The sequence below is a fragment of the Pristis pectinata genome, chromosome 9 (genome assembly GCF_009764475.1).
Source record: "Pristis pectinata isolate sPriPec2 chromosome 9, sPriPec2.1.pri, whole genome shotgun sequence".
Classification (NCBI taxonomy): domain Eukaryota; kingdom Metazoa; phylum Chordata; class Chondrichthyes; order Rhinopristiformes; family Pristidae; genus Pristis; species Pristis pectinata.
In genome coordinates, this window is record NC_067413.1 from 32936852 (window position 1) to 32944621 (window position 7770).

Genomic DNA, 7770 nt, shown 5'->3' on the forward strand with positions numbered 1-7770 from the left:
TAAAGCAAAATTAATCTCCTGTGTAGAAAAAATAATTAAGTTTGAGTTAATTTAAATACTTAATGCATTTAATTATTTTTATTATTAACAATTAATTTCATAATTGATCGGATACAAATCAGCCGAAACTTGCCTCTCCACCTTGCAGCTGTTTTTTTTCCATTTGAAATACTGGTAAACTGGAGGAAGTTGTTGTTCTGTCTCTAGACTCCATGAGATGTATTGGATCTTAGTCAGAGTGATAGAACAGGGAGGACTAAAATCACTTGGTTTCCACACTGCTTTGAATGAGTGTCTCTCATTTTATGACTGAGGCCCTTCCTGCGAGTTGTACATAACTGCCTTGATGTAATCCCAGTTAAAACTGGCAACTGAATGCCAGTCTGCAGCCATTGTGAATAGCAGGTCACCACAAAGAACTTTTGAAGCAAATCTGTTTTTTTTTGACCCTTTGGTATGGCATTTTCCATTTACCAATTTACCATAGTGGTTTGTTGTTCAGATTTTGGAGTCTGGGTTCACTGATAGGGCTAACGTTTACTGCCCATCAACTGAGTGGTGAGCTGGGCCATTTTGGAGCCAACCATTCTAGTGTGTCTGCAGTCACATGGGCCAGACCAGGTAAGGAGAGGAGATTCCCTCCTCAAAGGATAGTAGTGTTTATCTCACTATCTGGTAGTTTTGCGGTCACCATCACTAATGACAATGTTTTAAACATTCCTGTCTTTTACCCAAGTTCAACTTCCACAGCTGCCAGGGAGGGATTTGAACTCTTGTCTCTGGATTCTTGGACCTTGCTTTCCGGATTACTCCAACAGTAACTTGACCACCACTGTTGTTGGAGCCTATGCTTTACAGTTTGCTATTGCACTGGCTGTATTCCGCTTTATCTGTGTGCACTCATGTGCCCCTTTATTAGCATCCAGTCTGAATTGTTGAAGAATAACTTCTCATTTCACACCACGGCTCAGCTGTGGGCCATAGCTCAGTGTGTGGCATTTCTACAGCAGGTCATGAGTTCAAGTCCCGCAGCAGAGATCTCGACATAAAAATCAATGCTGACTCGTATGCACGATGGAAGACATCTATTTTGTTCATGGCAGTGTGGAAAGCCTGAGTGATTTTAGTCCTCACTGTTAAACAAAGACCTCATCTTTTCTTTCAGATTCCAAGGCATTATTTCAAGGATGACCAGGGAAGTTTTCCCTGGTGTCCCAACCTATACTGATCCCTCAATCAATGTCAGGAAAAAAAAAACAAGGATGATCTAGCCATTATTATTTTGTAGGATCCTTCCATGCACAGGTTGGTTGTCATGTTTGCTTCAGTTGTAAAGCACTTTGGATCTCCCAAGGAGCCACTAAAATGTTATTTTGCTTTGGTACCTATTTCTCTCCCTGTGTTGATTCTCCACCTACTCCCCTTTCTTGGGTAGGACCTTGTCTGAAATATAAGTGGCTTTCTTAAAAATAGTAATAAGGATAGAAATTGAGGGTGAAAAATGATTTCTTGATATTTTTGCTCACTAGAATGAGCTTCCTGGGAACTTTTCTAGTCTGCTAACCCTGAGGGCTTACAAGGCACCATGGACAGCTTTGGTGCTGGGTGAACACAGCAGCTGGAATCTGCAGCCTGCAAGGCCCAAGTGTGGCAGCACAAATGCAGCACCGGAACTTGCCATCAACTCCTTGCAGACTATTTCCTTAAATAGTTCTCGTAGCAGCACTATCAGCCAATGAATTGGAGAAGTTCACAGCATGAAGTTTTTTTTTAAACAGCAAACTAAGTCCATTTACTTAGATCCCAGATTCAATCAGAATCAGATATATTATCACTGACTTATATTGACATGAAATTTGTTGTTTTGCAGCAGCAGTATAGTGCAAAGACATAAAATTACTATAAATTACAAAAATAAATGAATAGTGCAAAAAAAAAAGGAATAATGAGGTAGTGTTCATGGACCATTCAGAAATCTGATAGTGGAGGGGAAGAAGCCATTTCTGAATCATTGAGTGTGGGTCTTCAGGCTCCTGTACCACCTCCCAATGGTAGTAATGAGAAGAGGGCATTGTCCCAGATGGTGAGTATCCTTAGTGATGGATGCTGCTGCCTTGAGGCACCACCTCTTGAAGATGTCCTCAATGATGGGGAGGGTTGTGCCTGTGATGTTGCTGGCCGAGTCTACAACCCTCTGCAGCCTCTTGCGACCCTGTGCATTGGAGACTCCATACCAGGCTGTGATGCAACATGTTAGAGTGCTCTCCACCGTACATCTATAGAAATTTGTAAGAGTCTTTGGTGACATACCAAATCTGCTCGAACTCCTAACGAAGTAGAGCAGCTGGCATGGCTTCTTCATGACTGCATCAATGTGTTGGGCCCAGGATAGATCCTCTGAGACGTTGATGCCCAGGAACTTAAAGCTGCTCACCCTTTTCACTGCTGACCCCTCAATGAAGACTGGTGTGTGTTCTCCCAACTTCCTGAAAGAACAGAGGAAACAAACTACAGCATCTTCTTCCAGTAAAAAAAAGGGTTATTTCTCCAAAAAAATGCAGCAAGTTTCCCTTTCCCATTCTTATTCAAACAATCTGCTGGAGGAACTTGGCAGGTTAAGCAGCATCTGTGGGGGTGAGGGGAAGAAAGGAGTTGTTGATGTCTTGGGCCAAAATTCTGTATCAGGACACCTGATGCAGGGTTTCGACCCAAAACGTCAACGATTCTTTTCACCCCACACGGATGCTTCTTAACCCGCTGAGTTCCTCCAGTATATTGTTTGTTGCTCCAGATTCCAGCATTTGTAGTCTCTTGTCTCTGTGTTCCTATTCTCACTGTCTTGCATCCAGTTCTGGGCACTACATTTCAGGGAAGATGTGAAGGCCTCAGAGGGTGCAAAGGAGATTTACTAAAATGTTGCCAGGTAGGAGGGACTTTAGTTATCCGGATAGACTTGAGAAATTGGGATTGTTCTTCTTGCAACAGAGGAGGCTGCAAGGGGATCTCAAAACTATTATTGACGATCATAGACCATAGGTGGAGAGAAACCATTCCCACTGGAGGAAGGGTCAAGAACCAGGAATCGTAGAATGAAAGTGTTTGGCAAAAGCACAAGATGAAACAATGTGTTTTAACAGCGTTTGGGGTCATGAATGCACTCGTGTGATTAGTGGAGGCAGGTTCATTTGTAATGTTCAAAAGGGAGCTAGATAGTTATCTGACAGGAAGATCCTCTATGGGCAGATGGAGGCTTGGGACTAGCTGGGGTGCTTTTGCACAGAGCCACATGTATCAGTGGCCCGTGTGACCTCTCTGTGCTGTAAGCTCTCTGATTCCCAGTGGAGGATAGTTGTTTATAAATGACATGCATAAAATCTGCCTCCAACACTTGCAGCAGTGTGGCAAGGCAACAAGCTTGATTGACAGGTGACTTACCCAATTATCTCCATGCGGTTGGCTATCCAACCAGATAACCCAATTATCTGGTTGGCAAAAGTGTCACCAACTACAACTTTGTATAAAGTACCAGAGACTCTAGATCAAACCTGGTTTCCAGGAATGACAGTTTAAGTTGTAATAGTTTTCCAAGCAAAGGAGGGTAGGGGTAAAAGTGATTTTTTTTTTGTTTGACGCAGTGATCACCTTTGACATCAAAGGCGCAATAATAGGGTCAATGAATGGCAGCTTTTTATTTTTTGTAATATGCAGTATTAAAGAAACATCAAGTACTAAAATCAATTTAGGATTTCAGAGCCCTGCAGCACAGAAACGGGCCCTTCAGCCCATCAAGTCCATGCACACCATCAAGCACCCATTTACAGTCATCTCATTTCAAACTCCCCTCAACTCCTCTTTCCCCTGTCCCAGATAGCAGTTTACTGTGGCTGATTAACTGACCAGACCCTGCTCTTTGGGATGTGGGAGGAAACTGGAACACCCAGGAGAAACCCACACAGTCACAGGGAGAATGTCCAAACTCCACACAGAGGTCACTGGAGCAGTGAGGCAGCGATTATACCAACAGTGAACATTACAGCACAGTACAGGCCCTTTGGCCCACGATGTTGTGCCAACAATTTATCTTGCTCTAAGATCTATCTAACCCTCCCCTCCCATATAGCCCTCCATTTTTCTATCATTCATGTGGCTATCTAAGAGTCTCTTAAATGTCCCTAATGTATCTTTAAAAAAAATAAAATTTGTCTCTGACATCCCCCAGTTACCTTAAAATTATGCCCCCTCGTGTTAGCCATTTTTGCCCTGGGAAAAAGTCTCTGACTGTCCACTCGATCTATGCTTATCATCTTGTACACCTCTATCAAGTCACCTCTCCTCTTCCTCCTCTCCAAAGAGAAAAGCCCTAGCTCACTCAACCTATCCTCATAAGACTGTGCCACCCTAATTTTCTGTTTATATGCCCATATATTAGGTAAATAAAATTTAGGGTAGATATTTTTAGTGGAAAGGTTACTTGTACCCTTTGTAGAATGCCCTTTTGGGTCAATAATTATCAATAACTTTGACCAACCTGCTCCATGCTAAGTTGTTGCTCTACATCCTCCTACCAGTCCTCCTCCACCTCATGCTTTTATCCTGTCTTTCCTTTCCATTGTGTTTCCTTCACCCTTGTGTTTTTATCTAATTTTCCCTTGAATGCATCAATGACCTTCAGGCTGCTGGATTTTCCTGGAGATGTGGAATTGGCCCCTGTAATGTACAATCTACAGACGTAAGCACGCCCCACACACACATACACACACACTCTCTATCTTAAAGGGACTTTCACTGAGTCCGTAACACCTCCCACCTAAAAAAAAAATTTTCCCAAGAAAATTTTAACCGCGCATAAGAACACACAGTTCTGGAAATTCTCAGCCAGCATCTGTGGAGGAAAAACTCTTAATCTTTCAGGTCAAAGACCCTTCATTAGATGTTCTGACCACCAAAGGCAGGAGACTTGTTTTTACCCTGTACTACCTCAATGCACTGTGTAATGAATTGATCTGTACAAATGGTATGCAAGACAAGTTTTTCACTGTACCTCGGTACAAGTGACAATAACATACCAATATCACACCTGCTAAGTGTTTCCAGAATCTTCTGTTTTTATCTCACTTTCAGCACCTGCCTTTTAGAGTCATTAAGTCATAGAGTTGTACAGCACAGAAACAGGCCCTTTGGCCCATGGTATCTACCTGAACCAGTCCCATTTGCCTTTGTTTAGCCCATATCCCTCTAAACATTTCCTATCCATATACATCTCTAAATTCCTTTTTAAATGCAGTAATTGTACATGCATCTTCCACTTCCTCTGGCAGCTCAATCCATATACCCACTGCCCTCTCTGTGAAAAGGTTTCCCCTCAGGTCCCCTTTAAATTTTTCCTCTCTCCCCTTAAACCTATGCCCTCTAGTTTTAGACTCCCCTACCCTGAGGAAAAAGCCTGTGACCATGTGCATCTCCATAAGGTCACTCCTCAGCTTCCTACACTCCAGAGTCCCAGCCTATCCAGTCTCTCCTTATAACTCAAGCCCTCCAGTCCTGGTAACATCCTTGTGAATCTTTTCTGCACCCTCTCCAGCTTAATCTCATCCTTCTTGTAGCATAGCTAATACAGGGAAATTTGTGCTTCGTAACACTGATGATCTTCCAACCTAGACACATTTTAGCTTGCTTTTTGATGTCTAGTTATGCTAGAACTGCATATAACCCTAGTCAGATTACAGCATGAGTACTGGTTGTGCAGTTCTGGTCATGTTACTGCTGACGGTCAAGGAGATTTACAAGGATGTTGCCAGGACTGGACAATGAGGAAAGGGCAGGGTTGTTTTCTTAGGAATGATAAGAATTAATTTACAAATTAGGAATAGGAGTAGATCAGAAGACCTTGTCATTCAGTGCTATCATAGCTCTGATTGTAACCTGAACTCCACTTTCCTGTCTACCCCCTTATCAAAAATCTGAGGAAGAGTTCAAGAACTTTTACTTGAAGGACAAAAGTTTGCCTCACTTTTGTCTTATTTTTAAACAGTGACCCCCTCCTGGTTCTAGGTTCTCCCACATGGAAAAATATCCACTTCACATTCACCCGGACAAGATCCCTCTGCTTCTTGCATGTTTCAACCAAATCACCTTTTGCTCTTCTAAGCTTGAGTGGATATTAGCCTAAACTGTGTGAATGTTCCTCATTAGATAACCTACCTATCTGGGCATTAGTTTAGTAAACCTTCTCTGAGTTACTTCAAACTCCTTCCTTAAATATGGAGACCAGTACTTACTTGAATTGGGTCCTTCATAATTTTTATCCTTAACCATCTAGCACTTGCTGTGGATTTGGAACCAGGCAATTTGTGCAAGGCATATGAAGATTAATGTTACCCGGAGGACCAAGCCCCTTCACGAGGATCTTTAAAAGAAATGAAGAAAATTGAGCAAAGTGGCAATCTAAGACAAAACCAAAACAGAAAATGCTGGTGATCCTTAGCAGGTCAGGTAGCATCTGTGGCAAGAGAAACAGTGAATGTTTCATGGTCAAGATGAGATTAAGGAGCACAGTTGGTGGAAGGGGTGAAAACTTGATCCAAGAAAACCCCAACACAAGTGATTTGCAACTCAGTGGCGAGATTATTTTTGGGAGGGTTTGTCTTTTGTTAAATTGTGTAACATTTCTTTTGTTTTCCCTTTGCAGGAAACCAAATGAGAAAATAACTGACGCACATTGCAACATGTGTCTAAAGAAAACTACAATTTCTATTCTCTACGACACAAAGAAAGTAACTGAGGCTTTGTCTCACGCTCTGTATTGTGTAAAACAACAAACAGAGATGGAATGAAGGACTGACTTACTGTACAAGTATCTTTCCAAAAGTGAGAGATTCAATTCTATCCACAGTGCCAAAGTTTTACTACTGCAATTGAAAGGGTCTTTGTAAATATTTTTTTCTGTTTTTGAACAGATTTGTACAATTTAGGAATTTTATTACATTTATAACTGGTGAGAGTTAACTTTGCCCTTAGCGTCCCTCTTGTTTTTTTTTAGATTTAGTAACCACTATCAGGCTCTTGTTTTGGCATCTTTTACAATCACTACTTCACGACTAGAGGGAAATAAAAAAAAAGTTTGGACCTCCAGATCAAGGAGGACTGAGATACTGAATCATGTTTTGTGTCCAGTAACATCTTTAGATCTCTGATGTACAAAATGGCAGGAAGAAAACATTTAACAAGCACATTATTGTTAGAAGCTTTTTATTGTAAGAGGCTACATTTATAATGGAATGCAAACTCCTCTAGCCAGCCTTCACTCAGCTAGAGATGTGCAATATTGACTTATTTATGTCAGTATAATATCATCATTAAAGTTGCAGTAACTTGTTTCCTATCTTTTGCAAGATTGCATATTCAGAAAATAAACTGTGTTGTCCCCAGTTTGCATTTTGTTATCATTTTAGTCGCTACCAAAGTTTGGAGATTTATTGGCAGTGTGGGTACTGAGTTGGATTTTGGAGTTGGGCTGATGCGTCTGTGCTGTTAGCAGCTGACGAATGGCATAAATGTCTGATTCTGTGAACTCGTACAAGACCTCAACTTGCATCTCAATCATGAATTCATATTCCATCCTGATAACTGTCTGGGAACACTGCAAGATAAGGAGCTGCACATTCAAAACAGATGCATAGAAATTTCTTTTCACAGAGGGTGGTGAATCTCTGGAATTCTTTGCCCCAGAGGCTTGTGGAGGCCAGATCATGGAGATATTTAAGGTGGAGG

At 41.6% G+C, this 7770-nt stretch overlaps 1 protein-coding gene across 3 annotated transcripts in view; it reads left to right on the forward strand.

Annotated features, from left to right (window-relative positions):
- LOC127574654 (zinc fingers and homeoboxes protein 2-like) overlaps nucleotides 1–7770 on the forward strand; it is an 89016-nt gene extending 81246 nt beyond the window's left edge. For 2 of the 3 annotated variants that reach the window (XM_052023863.1, XM_052023864.1), the window contains exon 3: nucleotides 6689–7768. The gene's annotated coding sequence lies outside the window, so the exon portion shown is untranslated. Of the gene's footprint in view, nucleotides 1–1165; nucleotides 1306–6688 lie in introns of all 3 variants that reach the window. The other variant, XR_007956946.1, reaches the window with a different exon arrangement.